The 15,977-nt window shown below is 35.4% G+C and overlaps 1 pseudogene; it reads right to left on the bottom strand.

Moving 5' to 3' along the window:
- Nucleotides 1-2,927: 2,927 nt before the first annotated feature.
- On the bottom strand, nt 2,928-15,755 carry LOC119536852 (annotated as a pseudogene).
- Nucleotides 15,756-15,977: the final 222 nt, after the last annotated feature.

The following is a 15,977-nucleotide window of genomic DNA, read 5'->3' as shown; positions in this document are numbered from 1 at the left end:
GTGATATGGTAATATTTATTCAGTATATTGAGCCTTCATTAAGGCTCAAGGAAAACAAAATATAGTTCAAAGAATAACTTATAATTGGTTACTATGTTCAGGTGGACTAAGATTTGAAAATTGAGCATAATATTGTGTCTTCCTTTAATTCAGATTCTTGCTCATTTCCCAGCTCTTCTTCTGTGCAGGTCTGAAGCTGTTATGGACCCAGAATAGCCATGATCTTTTAGCCAGTTTGGTAAGGTGAGACATTTTATTAGGTTGTTTCCATGGAGACAGGACCCACCCAACAGTGTGTGGGTACTTTGATCATATAATTTCCATGGAGGTGTGAACCTGCCTATTCAGAGTTGTTCTTGATGAGTTTGCTAGAGTCCTTAGGAGAGCTCACAAAGAGAAGGAGCTCAGAGAAGCTGAGAGAGACATTTTGGAGAGAAGCCAGAGTTTGCCTCCAGGAGAAGCTAAGAGCCAACACAGAACCAGATGCTCAGAGACACTGGGAGATGCAGACAGAAAAACATCTGGAGATATTAAGCTAAGAGATGAAACTCTGAATTTGCTCCAGAGAAGCTAAGAGAGTACCCAGATGATTAGATGCACAGGAGTTGAGGAAGCCAAAGAGTTAGAAGCCCAGAGATATTTTGGAGAAAGCTATTTTGAAGCCAGTACCCAGGAACAAAGGACCAGCAGGTGTCCGCAATGTGCCTTTCCAACTAACAGAAGTGTCCAGGACACCATTGGCCTTTCTTCAGTGAAGATATCTTCTTGTTGATGCTTTAATTTGGATACTTTTATAGCTTTAGAACTGAAAATTGTAACCTAATATTTCCCCTCATAAAAGCCAAGCCATGTCTGGTATTTTGCATGATGGAAGCTATAGCAAACCAGAACAGATTTTGGTACCAAAGAATAGGGTGCTGTTGATTTTGCAAATACCATACATGTTGGGACAGCTTTATAAATGGATAATGGAAACATTCTTGAAAAATTGTGAAGACCTTGATAGAAAAGGCCTAGGTTGCTTTGAAGAGACTGTTGATAGAAATATGGACTCTAAAGATATTTCTGATGAGGACTTAGATAGCAATGATGAATGTGTCATTGCAAAGTAGAAGGAAGGCAATCTTTGTTTTGAAGTGGCAGAAAATTTGGCAAAATTGAGTCCTCATGTTGGATGGAAGGCAGAATTTGAAAGCGATGAGCTGGGATACATAGCTGAGTAAATCTTCAAACTAAATGTGGAAAATGCAGTCTGGCTTCTCTTTGTGGTGTCTAGTAAAATATGAGAGGAAAAAGATAAGCTGAGAAACTAACTCTTGGGTACTAGGAAACCAAAAATTGATGGTTTGGAAAATTCTGGGCTTCCAGAAAGAGAGACCCTAGAGGATAACACCCACCTGAAGATTTAATGAAACATGGAAACAGCCAGCCATTTCAGTAAAAGCCAGGATTGGAAATGGAGTTATCCAGGAAGGATTTGTGGAAAGTTCTATTATCTGACAGTTTTGACCTCTGTATGCTTCAAGTCAAGCCAATTTTTTTTTTTTTTTTTGTGAGTTCTGTATAAATAGAACCACTGTGAGTCTGGATTAAAAGGGACAGAAAAAGGACAGATTGAAATAAAAATTTCTTCATAGTTGGAACCGTGGAAGCCAAGGTCTAAAGCCATGGAATCTCAGGCCAGGAGAGGAGACCAACCTCTACATGTGAAGAGGGTGAGTTTTCCCCTGAGGCAGAGGGAGGTATTCCACCTTGATGCTTAGGAAGAGTGCTGCTGACCCAGGCCTCAGACAGGGTAGAACACATTCCCCAGGGATTGGGGAAAGCCTGGCAACCACCCTGCTATTATGAAGGCTCTCACCTTATCAGGCCCTGAGGATAATACATCATTCCATAAATGACTCTCAGACATTGAAATCTAATGAAGTTTGTCCTGTGGGTTTTAGGAACTGTTTAATTCCCATGACACCTGTTTCCCTTTCAATTTCTCTATATGACAATGGGAACATTTATCCATGACTGTTCCTCCTTTGTCTATTGGAAGCAGATAACTTGATCTAAGTTTCACAGTTTCAGAGCCAGAGGGGAATTTTGCCTTAGAACAGGACACACCTGCAGCTGATCTTGATAAGACTTTGTACCTACCTATTGTTACTGAAATGATTAAAGCTTTTGTGATATTGTGATGGAATGAATGTATTTTGCATTTGGAAAGAACATGGTTTTGGGGAGGGACCAGAGGGTGGAATGTACCAGTTTGAAGCTGTTATGGATCCCAGAAGAGCCTTGATCATTTAGCGAATCTTGTAGGGTGGGACTTTTTGATTAGGTTGTTTCCATGGAGATGCGACCCACCCAATTGTGGGTGGGAACTTTGATTATATTATTTTCATGCTGGGGTGTACCTGCCCATTCAGGGTGGTTCTTGATTAGTTTACAGGAGTCCTTAAGAGAGCTCATGGAAAGAAGGAGCTCAGAGAAGATGAGAGAGACATTTTGGAGGGAAGCTAAGATATGTAATCTGGAGTTTGCCCCTGGGAGAAGCTAAGAGCCAGCCCATACCTAGATGCTTGGAGACATTGAAAAATACAGACAAAAAGACATTTGGAGATGCTAAGCTAAGAGATGATGCCAAGAGTTTGCCCTGGAGAAGCTAAGAGAGCACCCCCAGATGTTTAGATTCACAGAGGCTGAAGAAGCTAAGAAAGACAGAAGCCCATAGACGTTTTGGAGAAAGCCATTTTGAAACCAGAACCTGGAAGCAAAGGACCAGCAGACACCAGCCATGTGCCTTCCCAGTTAACAGAGGTGTTCTGGATGCCATTAGTCTTTCTTCAGTGAAGTTATCCTCTTTTTGATGCCTTAGCTTGGACACTTTAATGCCTTGCAACTGTAAATTTATAACCTAATAAATCCCCTTATGAAAGCTAATCTACTTCTGGTATTCTGCATAATGGCAGATTTATCAAACCAGAGCACCAGCTATCCTCTATCTTTAAGAAAAATAAAAACAAAACAAAAAACAAAACAAAAAAACAACTTTCATTTCCCATGATTTCTCAAAATTTACAACCAATGATCAAAGCCCTGAGAAATGATCTTCCTTTACCTCAACACACACCTGCTTTTGCCTTATTTGTTCTGCTTTGTTTATTTTTGTTCTAAGATTTGTTTATTTGAAGGGACACAAGCATTTGAAATTTCCTTTTTCATTCAATGTAATTCACTCTTTTCCCAGGAGGGATGATTGATCTGTGAATCCACCAAAGTAATCTTGTGAAAACAAGGTAATCAAAAAGTTAATGTTTATGTGTGAACTTGAAATCTAATCCAATAATTTTCTGGACCTCAGTTTCTAAACAGTTTACAAAGAGAAATAACTTTTTTTGTATTGGTACAAGCACATTTTTGCTAGCAGAATGTGGTTTACCTTTATACTCAAAATTCCTCTTAAAAACAGCACAAATTTTCAAAGATACTAACACAATCTGACTATAATGTGGATTGAGATTATGCTCTAGGACCAAGGACTCCCTCACTTATGTTTTCAATATTTCACCAATAATTCACCCCACAGGTTACACAAATCCATATCATTCATCTGTTTGAATGACATATACCTGGTAAAAGTCAGTAAATTTTCAAAGGTTTTAGGTGTGATGCCATTGAGTAACAGAGGTCAAGGAATTAAAGGTGACTGAAGGAAAAAATACATGGGATTGTGAAGCTAGACCTAGGAGAATCATCAATATCATCCCTGCACTCCCCAGCAGGGTAATCAAGGGTATCAGGAGAAACAGCATAAAGAGGATCTGACAGATCTCTTGAGTCTGTCAATCCCTTAAGGATGAAGTTAGGCACATTAGTGTTATTCTTACTTCCCATAGCATTCATTGTTGCAAACTGTTAAGAAATCAAAGGTGATACCTAATAAAAATGGCTTCCAAATGGTATTCATTTTTATGAATGATTTAGCATTTAAAAATTAAATTTGTGTTTCTAGAAATTCATAATAAATAGTTTACAAAATATGACTGAAAAAATGTGTCTGACTTCCAAGTATAAATTAGGTATTAAGCATTTGCTAATATATATTAGAAGCTCATATATATTGCAAAATTAAAAAACAACTTGAAACTGTTATAAATACTTCCTATTATTTACCATTTATCCAGATGAAAATATGATACTAAAGGTGTTACTATTGTACAATTTTTTTAAGATAATAAAATGGTTCAGAAAGTTATCTTATCCAGATTCTTATTCATTAACTGTTGTTGACTGTGATTCTACCAAGATTATTTGAGTTCAAAGATCATGCTCATAACACTATAAGCCTATTTAAAGTAATTTCAGAGAAGCATAAAAAGTATTAGATATGTATCAAAAATGAGAGGTTTAATATTCTTTTGTTATCCAATGTCACTTAATACAAATGACAGATCAGAAAGTCAAACCTCAGACTGCTTTACCAGGGAATATTAATATTAAGTAAAACACTTTGCTATTAATTTTCAGAAGACATGTCATTTAATTGATTGTTTAAAATCATATTTCTTCCAAAAATGTATTTTCAGTATATGTACATTTCTTGACAACTCTGATATTATGAATTCTATATTTCCATTTCTACAAATCCTGGCATTTTGTAGGTAAGGCCTACAAGTTAGGCATATATATATGCATAGGTTTCTAATAATGTCTTCCTTTTTAGATAAAATAAAATGCTCTAACTTTTCAAAAATACTTACTGTGAGCCAAACTTGGACTAAAACATCTTCTTGTATTATCTGTCTAGAGATATGACAACCTCAAGTTTTCTCACAAAAAGAATATGTAAACTATTTAAGGAGCCTAATATTTCTGCAACATGAAATTTGTAATTCTTTGAGTTATCTTATGTTTGAGTTTTTGTGCATGTATTTCCAATTTTTTCTAAAGTAAAATATACCAACCTAAAAATTTTGCTCATGTCCTTTTCAGATAGAAAGTTCACCTGGAAATTATGTTTCACAAGGGAGCTAATATGAACATAAGTAGATCAGAGTATTCCATGCCTTTCAACCTGATAATCACATGGCACCTCTTAAAATGAATATTGCAGATAATGCAGCATTTGTTCATCTTTAGGTCTAATTTCCAAGGTAGATTACTTGGCATGATTCCAATGATAAAAAATTTCAAAGACTTACGCAGGCCTGTTGGGTTTGTAAAAGTGAGTTGCCTTCAACATAGAAATCCATAATGTCAAACATCATATTTTTGGTGTTCTAATTTATGTTCTAATTTATGACTGGGTAAAGGGAAAGTATTTCTAGATATATACTTAATTAATCCATTTCCACCATAGATGACAGAAAATTTTTTACAATGAAACACTTTTATATTTAAAAGTGTGCCACTATCATGGGAGTAAACAATGTTTTTTGCACAAAAAAATGAAATACAACAAAATTCAAAGAGGAAAATTAAATTTGTTCATAAATGTTAATATTTAGATGTATTTTCATCCAATTATTTCTTTGTGCCTATGTTTATTTTTATGTATATGTATGTATTTACATAATTTTTATCTCGTATTTTCAGCAACATTCCAATTTTGTTGTTAAATATTTATAATACATTTGACCTATGTTATATGAGACTTTTGTAAAGCTTACAATTTCCTGTGTTATGCATTGGCTGGTTCATCATAACTAACTTATTTCTAGGAGTGTGCACCAGCTAATAATTGGGCACAAAAAGTAAAACATGGTGGAGTTTCATCATCCATTTCTGGTAGTCACCTATTTCATCTACACAGAAGATGTATTGCTGTATTCAACCAGAACAATGTTTATGAAACTTGTTTCATTATTTTAGTTTACTGTCTTTTATTGTAGTTAAAGAAACTTGAGTGAAGAAAGTAAAAATGAATATGAGTTTAGTAAACATTTTATAATTAATTTAATGTCCAAAACCTCATTTCACCTCTATATAAAAGGTGAAATGTCTTGTGAATACTACATTAATTGGCAATATTAAAATCATTTTTAAATGTAGGTAGATGGTTTGAAGCTCTATGTACCTCAGAAAAGATCATGTTCTTAAACCTAATCCATTTCTGTGGGTATGTAAGCAAGATCTTTTGTTGAGTTGGATCTTAAGTTAAGATGTGACCCACCTCATTCAGTATGGGTCTTAATCCTCTTACTAGAGCACCTTATAAGAGGAAAAAAGACAGATAGAAGACACAGGAAAAGTCCCAGAGAAGCTAAGAGAAAAGGACCCACAGAGAAGCTGAGAGAGGAAGACACTGAAGCCAGAAGCTGGAAGCAAAAATAACCCAGGAGAGAAGGGAGAGATCAGGAGACATTGCCATGTGTCTGGCCATGTGACAGAAGAGTTGAGGATCACTGGAATTTGGTGTTCAGTGAGAAGCTTTCATCCATTTAATTGATGCCTTCATTTGGGACATTTTCATGGGTTCAGAACTGTAAATCTGTAATCTACTAAATCCCCATTGGGAAAGCCATCCCATTTCTGGTGTATTGCATTTCATCAGCTTTGGTGAACTAAAAGAGATTTTGGTATGAGAAGAGGGTGGTACTGCAATTGCAAATTTCAAAAATGCTGGATAAGGGGAAGATTCTGGAAGAATTGTGAGGTGCTAGACAGAAAAGTCCTAGATTGCTCTGAAGAGACTTTTGGTAGAAATATGGACACTAAAGGTACTTCCAGTGAGGCCTTAGACAGAAATGATTACTGTGTCATTGCAAATTGGAAGGAAGGTGATCCTTGATTTAAAGTGGCAGAGAATTTGGCAAAATTAGGTCCTGATGTTGAAAAGAAGGCAGAATTTGAAGATGACAAGTTTGGACATTTAGCTGAGGAGATTTCCAAAATAAATGTGGATAAAGCTACCTGAATTCTCCCTATAGCTTATAGTAAAATGCAAGAGGAAAGGGATAAGCTGAGAACCGAACTTCAGGGTGTGTGTGTATGCACGCACAGACACACACACACACACAAACAAACAAAGCATAAATTGATGGTTTGGGAAAATCTGAGTTTATGGAAAGCACGTCCCCAGAAAGTAGTGCTCCTAGAAAGTGGTACCTCATGTGAGATTTAACTAAACATGGATCCCATCAGCCATTTCAGTACAAGTCAGGATTGGGGGTGCAGTTTTCCAAGAAGGATCTGTGGAGCATCCTACTGTCCGATGGTTGGGACCCCTGTGTACTAAATGTGAAACCAATGAGCTTTTTGCAAGATCTTTATGAATGGAACTACTGCCAGCCCAGCCTAAAAGGGACAGAAAAGGGACAGATTGAAGGAAAATGATTTCAAAGGCAGAACCATGGAAGCTGAGGTCTGGAATTAAGACATCTTCTTGGGCTAAGACAGTGGACCCACCAATGTATGTGGAAAGGGTGAGTATGCCTGAGACCTTGCAGACGGTGGGCACATTCTGCCCTGTTTTGTTCAAGAAAAGTGTTACCATTCCAGGGTTCCCACATGCCTGGGGGACTGCAGAGATTTAGCTGCCCTGTGGTTAAGAGAGTGCTGCAACCCCAGTGTTCAGAGGGGATGAGCATTCCCCAGGGAATGGGGAGAGTCTGGAAACCACCCTACTGTTCTAAAGGGTTGACCCTGTGCTCTGGTGATTATGGATAGTCCAGCTGCCACCAGATGCTTGAGGAAGACAAACCCTGGATTTGGGGAGTCACCTCAATGCTTGATGAGGGTGGAGCTTACAGTCCACCAATCACTCTAATGCTTGGAGATGTTCGAGTCTATACCCCAGTGTTTGGAGAGATGAGGGCCACTGTGTAAGACCTTGAAAAGGGTGGGGCTCCCACTCTGTCAACCCCAGAGGACAGAAGAGCATTCTACAGATGACTCTCAGAACTTGAAGTCTAATGGAATTTGCCCTGCAGGATTTTAGAACTGTTTGGGACTGATGGCTCCCATTTTGTTTCCAGATTCTTCCTATGGGAATGGGAATGTTTAGTCTGTGATTCTCCCTCTTTTGTATATTGGAAGCAGATAACTTGTTCTAAGTTTCACAGGGCCATAGCCAGACAGGAATTTGTCCCACAACAGCACACACCTATAACTGATTTTGATGAGACTTGGTACATAATATTGTTACTGAAAGAATTTAAAGCTTTTGTGATATTTTGGTGGAATGACTTCATTTTGCATATGGAAAGAACATGTCTTTTTGGGCCTCAGAGTGTGGAATGTGGTGGTTTGAAGCTCTATGTGCCTCAGAAAAGATCAAGTTCTTAAAGTTTTGGGAGTGGACCCATCATAGGTAGGATTTCTTGTATGCCTGAGAATTTGCAGAGGGTGGGCATTTTAAGTTGAGATGTGACCTACCTCATTTAGGCTGGGTCTTAATTCTCTTACTGGAGTCCTTTATAGGATAAAAGACAGAGAAGGCACAGAAAAAGTACCCAGAGAGGCTGAGAGACAACGACATATGGAAGCTCAGAAAGGAAGCCTCTGAAGTCCAGAGCTAGATGCTGCAAAACCAGGAGAAGGGAGAGACCAGCAGACCTTGCCATGTGCCTGGCCATGAGACAGAGGAGTTGAGGATCACTGGACGCTGGTGTTCAGTGAGAAGGTATTGTCCTGTTGATGCCTACATTTGGTTATTTTGTTGACCTCAGAACTGTAAGTTGTAAATTAATAAACCCCCATTGTAAAAAGCAGTCTATTTCTGGGATATTGCATTTCATCAGTTTTAGCAAACTAAAACAGAGGAGGAGGGAGAGGAAAAGATGATTGTAAAAGTAATGGGATGAGATGATTCTACAAAGAGTTTGAGGTTCTATTACATTTTCAAGGGTAATAGTAGAAGCTTTGATAGATATTTTACTGGCAAGTGTGGAATTATACAGAAAAGAGATATATGAAGCCAGAACAATGAATATAAGATTTAAAATTTCCATCAACGGTGTAATTAGGAGAGTCAAAAAGAATTACATTTTTTAATATGATTTAGGATGTAGAAATCTGCAAAGAATGTTTCTTCAGACCTGACAATTTTTCAAAAGCCAATAATCTTAAAAACCGTAACTTTTCATGAGTACACTTAAAAGGAAAGGTTGGAAACATCTAAGAAATAAAATACCAAGGAGGGACATGCCCCTCAGAGAAGAGGTGATGGGACAAATGAACTGTATCACTTTTTTAGGAGATGAGAGACAGATGTGGCTACTGTATAAGCAGATTTGAGAGAATACAAAAAAATTATAGAACTGTGAAAGCCAAGTACAGGCTATAGTGTCAATAAGGAAAAGCCCTGAGCTCTAGAATCAAGGGTTTTGCATTCACTCTCAATATCTTCTCTGCAGGTCTCTTCCAAATGCTCATGAGAGAAACTGGCCAAGTTGCAAGGAATTCAAACAAGGTCACTATGCATCCACAAAATACCAAATATCCTTTTTCCATTCTTAATACATGAGGAATTGCTGTTACTTTACCACTTTTAACTTTATACTTACTTTAGTCTGTCAAACAACAGATAATATTTTTTGAGATATCCAGTCATGGAATTTCTCCTGCTCTCTGACAGCATCCAAGTGAATAGCAAGCCTTGGCTTCCTTATACCCTCTTGCTAATTATCCAACCAGAGCCTAAATCCTATAATAGGTCATTTCCAAAATGCTTTGACTTAGAAACTGCACATTTTCCCATAGCCTGTGTTTGTCCTCACTGCAATGAGAAATAAAATCACATCTAGACTATTTGGTCTCAGATCTGAACATCAATGGTAAGCAGTAAATTATGAAGGCAGTCAGAAGATACTATGTATCACATACAGAAGAAAAGCCATGATAATTAGACTAGACATGTGTAGATTAAAAAATGATCCATGCCAGAAAAAATGGAGAGACATGTTTAAAATGTTGAAAAATAATAACCACTTTTGCAGTATTCAATACTCACTGAAATAGCATTCAAAAATAAAAACAAAATAAAGACTTTTTCAGTTTAATTAATAAATATACATACAGAGATAAATAATTTATAGCCAGCAGACTTATGCTTCAAAAATTTTCCAGGCAGGAGCAGTTTGATAACAAAAGGAAACTTGGGTCTACTCAAATAAATAATAATTTTAAAAGGTAAATCTGAAGGTAAATATATCAAATATTGGATTTTTAAAAATTTAATTGCTTTAATAATAATTGATTAAGGGAAAATTTCATTGATGCATTACAGGTCTTGAGTCACTTATAAAATTAAAATTTATGACAGAAATAGTGCAAAGAATGGGAAAAATAAATTGGATCTCTACTACTTGAAGGCAAATATTCCCTAGAGCAATCATTGTGAAAATAAAAAGGACAGAATTACCAAATAAGGCATGAATGAAGGGTTAACAATGCAGTTAGCCACAATATTGAAAAGATAGTAATAAAATGTTATGAACATCCTTTTGCTGTTAAATTTCATAATTTAGATGAAATGTACCCTTCATTTCTATTAAAGATATTCAAACCAGAAAAATGTAACCTGAGCAGCCCTATATCTATTAATGAAATTGAATTTTTTCTCAAAACTCTTCCACATGACTAAAATGTGGGAATTCCTTTCACAGCTTGAACACTGAATGTGGACAGAGTGCTATGTGAAGCCTCTTCAACCATGCAGAAAAGGACAAGCACTTGGGAGACAGTAGAGCAACAACATAGACGAAACTTGGGTCCCAGGATTACCTCATAGGCAAGAGTTGCCATAAACTCTATTCTGCAAAAGTCTGCACTGTTACATCCAAGGATAATACTTTCCCTTTTGTTGAGACACAGCAATTTTGAATCTCTTTTTCACACAGGGCAGCCTGTACTATACAGTTCTCTTTGCAGCCCAAACCCGTCACCTTATAAATCTTTCCTTCCTTTACAAATTCTTCCTTTCTGTAAATGAAGATGATACATTTATGTTTGGAAAGACTTGGCTGGCATTTCCAAAGTCACATGTCTTCTTTCAGCATGTTAATGAATGTCTGTCAGCAACGTAAACGTCTCAATGACCCCATTGTTTTTATTTTTTTAAAATTTAATAAATAATTCTATTTTTTTCTCTAATAAAAGTAGTATAGTTTTGTAGAAGGGCAGGCATATCATAGAGTGCAGATGAAATACATGGCTCTAAAGTCAGTCTGTCTGGGTTCAAATGTGAGCTTGTCCTTGAAGCTGTTTCCTGACCTTGAACACATTCTGTAATCTCTCTGTGTCCCAGTTTCATTGTCAGTAAAATTCAGCCATCCAAATACATTTACTGAGGCACTCTTCAAGTGTAGGGGATAGAGCATTGAAAAAAAAACATGTACTCACAGAGCTTTCATTGCAGAGGAAAACTGAGAAGAAACAAAAGACACAAACAAAATAAATAGAACATTAGATGTGTTAACAGCTATGAAAAACAAATTCAGCAAGGACAAGGGATGGGGGCAGGGGTGATTTTAAATAGTGGTAAGGCATGGGCTTATGAGGAAGAGAATGAGAAAAGATCTATGCAGTTATCTGGGGGAAGGAAATTCCAGGAAAAAGGAAAAAATGAAAAAAAATCCAAGCAGCATCAGGAGTAATGAGTATAAGGATGTGTGAGGAGGCCAGTGTGACCACTCCAAAGAGAGAGTGACAGACTCAGTGACAAAGGATGAGTTGATAGGAGTAAGGGGGGGCAAGAACATTATGGATATGGTGGCTCTTGTAAAAATATCGAATTTTACTCTTAGTTTTATGGGAAATCTTGTAGCTTATTTGAACAAAAGTGACATGATCCAACTTACTTTATTATTAGTATCACTCTGGTTCTTAAATTAAGATTAAGCTCAGGGGGAACACGGCAGAAAACAGGGAAACAAATTAGGACGCTTCATCTAACAATTTAAGGACTGAGATGGTAGGTTCTTTGGGCGAGAGTGGTGGCAGAGGTGGTGTTATGAAATAGTCATGCTCCAAATTTATTCTGTACAGAGAATCAATATGATAAGCTGATGGACTGAATATGAGATGTGTGACATAGACATAATTCCAGAATTACTCTTAAGTCTTTGCCTGGACAAGTAGGAAGATGGCTTTCCATTAGGTGATATTAAATTGTAGATATTGCAAGTACCTGTCAGAGTTATCTTGTGAAGATAGCCAGTTTAATTACAGAACTCAAGCATGTTGAATATAGTCTGTCACTCAGTAGGTGCTCAGTAAATATAATTGATCTTTTTTTTACCATTAATGTAGAAAATCAAACATTTGCTAACCAAAACTACTGCTCATAATTTGCCATATAGTATTCAAATCTTATTTTCTTCATTATTTAAATAGTTGGACTTTTAAAGTGCATAGAATTGTTAGCACCATGAACAAAAGGATTTTGAATATGGTAAAAAGGGAAAATTTTAGGTTGTATATATATTACTAGAATAAAAAAAAAAGGAGTGTACAATTCAAACATTAAATCCTAATGTAAACTATGGACTATAATTAATAGCATAATTAAAATAATGTTACCACATTAATCACCACACAAATCCAAGATATTAAAGAGAGGGATATTTATTGGAGCTCTGCAGTTCATGTATGATTTTTCTCTAAACCAAGCAAACATATTTGGGGTTTTCTGAGCAAAAAAAAAAAGAAAACTTCAGACCACATTTTACATAAAATATAATCTATGAACTGATATAAATATGGACAAGAGGGAAAATTAAAATAATCTAGTGTTTTTATATTGCTCAAAGGTTATATTACATACATTTAACAAAAATATAATTGCTCACTGGACTATATTATAAGAGGTTTGGGTATTCTTAATTTAATTAAAAAGTAAGCATTTACTAAATCTATTACTGCCTATAAAATTATAGAATCTGGTGACCATCATTGTCACTATCAATGGGATACATTTTCTAAATCAGTGAAGTATACATAAATGAAAGAAAGGTCAGCAAAGTTCAAAAAAAGACCAGAAAATATAAGGCCTAAAACATAAGAATAGATACAATTCATATACAAGATGAGAGATCAATTTAAAAATTATATCATTAAAAAATAAATGCTTATCAAAGATCTCTCATTGCAAAAATGCAAAGAGGAATTGCAAAAAATAAAGATTCTGAACAATAGATTTCAAATTAAAATGCCATAATGAAATCATTTATATGGTATTATATTGGCTAAGTTAAAATTTTCACATAAATTTAGAATATAAAGTAAAATAATGAATATTTTAATAATTTGAATCAATTAATGAATAGTGGTTAACCAATGAAGTCATTAAATAATTTTATGCCTAAAACAGATTGAATTTTATTATAATCAAATACTTGGAAAATGGGAAAAATATTTTATTATATGAACTTTGAATAGCAGAGAAATTTAAAACTGCAATCCCTTATTTGTTGAGGATTTTAAAAGGAAATTTTAGCAACTTACCTGTAGAAATTTATGAGACATCACAAAATGAAGATTCATTATGAATTCTACTTTTATAAACTTTATTAAAAAATTAAACAAATAAGCCAAACCTTTAATTTGAAAATATATTTATTTTTAAATAACAAACAAACCTGTAAAAATCAGGAGCAAAACACCAATTTTAATCATACTGAATTTAAACAAAGAAATAATAATAACACATCACAGAATGGTAGCATTTGCAAATGGTTAGCAGTTAGACATATGTGAGATATTACTGCTTGCAGAATTTAACTTGATGAATTTACAAAATCTCAGGTATTAAACATTGCAGGATGAGAATCTCAATCTCACCCATGTACCAAGAAAACATTTATCTCCCAACTTTAAATGACAAAGCAATTACCAAGTGATACCGTGATAAGTGTAAAATGGAAACTGCAAAAAAAAAAAAAGAAAGATAAAAATTTGGAATATATATGTAATATAAACATACACATACCTACATATTAGTCTAAAAGACCAGGAAGAAACTATCAAAAATGGTGTTGGGATATTTCTACTTTCTTTAATATTTGAAAATATTTACAAGTTTTTTTTTGAGGTTCACATACACATTTTTCTATAATTGAATTCCACCACAGTATTTTACTTTGCTCTGACACCAAATGTTTGAAGTGCTGTTTTCCCTTTTTAGCAGTTTGTTTATCAATAAGATTAACTAAAAGTTACAAATCAACAGTGAATATTTTCATAACAAAATACACCATGTAATCAAAATTTTGCAAGACTATAACTAGCCTGATGATGATGGACACAAATTTATCAGTGCTGCATTAAATTTTTCACATGCATCCTCTGATTTATCTTTACAATAACTCTACGGATTTGGAAGTATTGCTTTTCTTTTATAGTTAAGGAAACTGAGACTTAAACTTTCAGAGACTTACCAAGCGAAAGTCTGCTAAAAAGCTAGCAGATCCATACACGAACAGCTGGATTGTCCAGTCCAAAGTAGCACTCTTTACAATGGTACTGTTTCTTTTCTACAGAATAAATGGAATGAGTTTCAAACCTGATCTCCGTAACGAAATTCTCTAAAATTGAAACATGCATGGGGATTTCTATGATACAGTTTGAAAGATGACACCACATTTTTTTCATAATAGTTGCCCTTAAAAACACTTATATTTAGACCACAGGTATGGTATATATTTCATGGCTTCTAATTATTATGAAAATTTCTAAACATGTTCTTGGGAATATTCTAGATCATGTGTGGTGATGTAGTGGATGGCTCAACAGAAATGCAAATTAATTGAAGGGTGTTAATATTTTTAGAGAAAGATCAAGTAAATACCCAATGAGAAAGAAAGAAAAGAAAACCTTGAATATTCAACATCACTCTCATTTCTTTCTTGTGCATGACTCTAATGAGAGCATTTTTCACTTCTTTGTTCCTAAGACTATAAATGAGTGGATTCAGCATGGGGATCACCATACTATAAAACACAGAGGCCACCTGATCCTTTCCCAAGGAGTAAGACTTATTTGGTTTTAAATAAGTAAAAATTGTTGTGCCATAAAAGATGGTGACTCCCAGGAGGTGGGAGGCACAAGTAGAGAAGGCTTTGTGCTTTCCCGTAGTGGAATTAATTCTCAGGATAGTGGACAGAATGGATACATAGGACAAAGAGACTGTGATGAGACACCATTATTGTGGAACCGGTAAGAATGAATATCATAATTTCACTGTCATGAATATCAGTGCAAGACAGGGATAAAATTGGGGCTGTGTCACAGAAAAAGTGGTGGATTACATTAGATTTGCAGAAAAGCAATCTGTTCATGCAAAGAACATTGACCAAGGAGTCAGTAAATCCAATCATGTAGGACCCCATGATGAGGCCACAGCAGAGCCTCTTGGACATAACAACAGGGTAATGAAGAGGGTTGCAGATAGCTACATAGCGGTCATAGGCCATTGAAGAGAGAAGGAAACACTCAGTGGCAGCCAAGAAGACAAAAAAATACAACTGAGTGAAGCAGCCCAAGAATGAAATATACCTGGTGGAAGTCAGTAAGTTCTCTAAGGTTTTAGGTGTGATGACTGTTGAATAACAGAGGTCAAGGAATGACAAGTGACTGAGGAAAAAATACATGGGGGTGTGAAGCTGGGGATCCAGGTGAATTATCAGTATCATCCCTGCATTCCCCAGCACAGTTATCATATATATGAGGAGAAATAACATAAAGAGGACCCACTGGATCTCTTCAGATTCTGTCAATCCCTTAAGGATGAAGTCAGGCACATTTGTGTTATTCCTGCTTTCCATAGCATTCAACTGTTATAAACTGTTGAGAAATCAAAGGTGATACTTGGCATGACTTCAAAAAGTTTTTATGTTTACATGAATGAGCCTGCATTTTTAAAATTTATAATAAAGAATAGTTGGCACAATGTGACTTAAAAATTCTTACTTTGACTGCCAAATGTAAATTAAGTATAAAATATTATTTGCATTTTATATAGCAGAATCTCATATATATTGAATAAC

The sequence above is a fragment of the Choloepus didactylus genome, chromosome 6 (assembly GCF_015220235.1).
Source record: "Choloepus didactylus isolate mChoDid1 chromosome 6, mChoDid1.pri, whole genome shotgun sequence".
NCBI classification, from domain to species: domain Eukaryota; kingdom Metazoa; phylum Chordata; class Mammalia; order Pilosa; family Megalonychidae; genus Choloepus; species Choloepus didactylus.
Note: the sequence above shows the minus strand (reverse complement) of the source record. Positions and strands in the feature narration are given on the sequence as shown.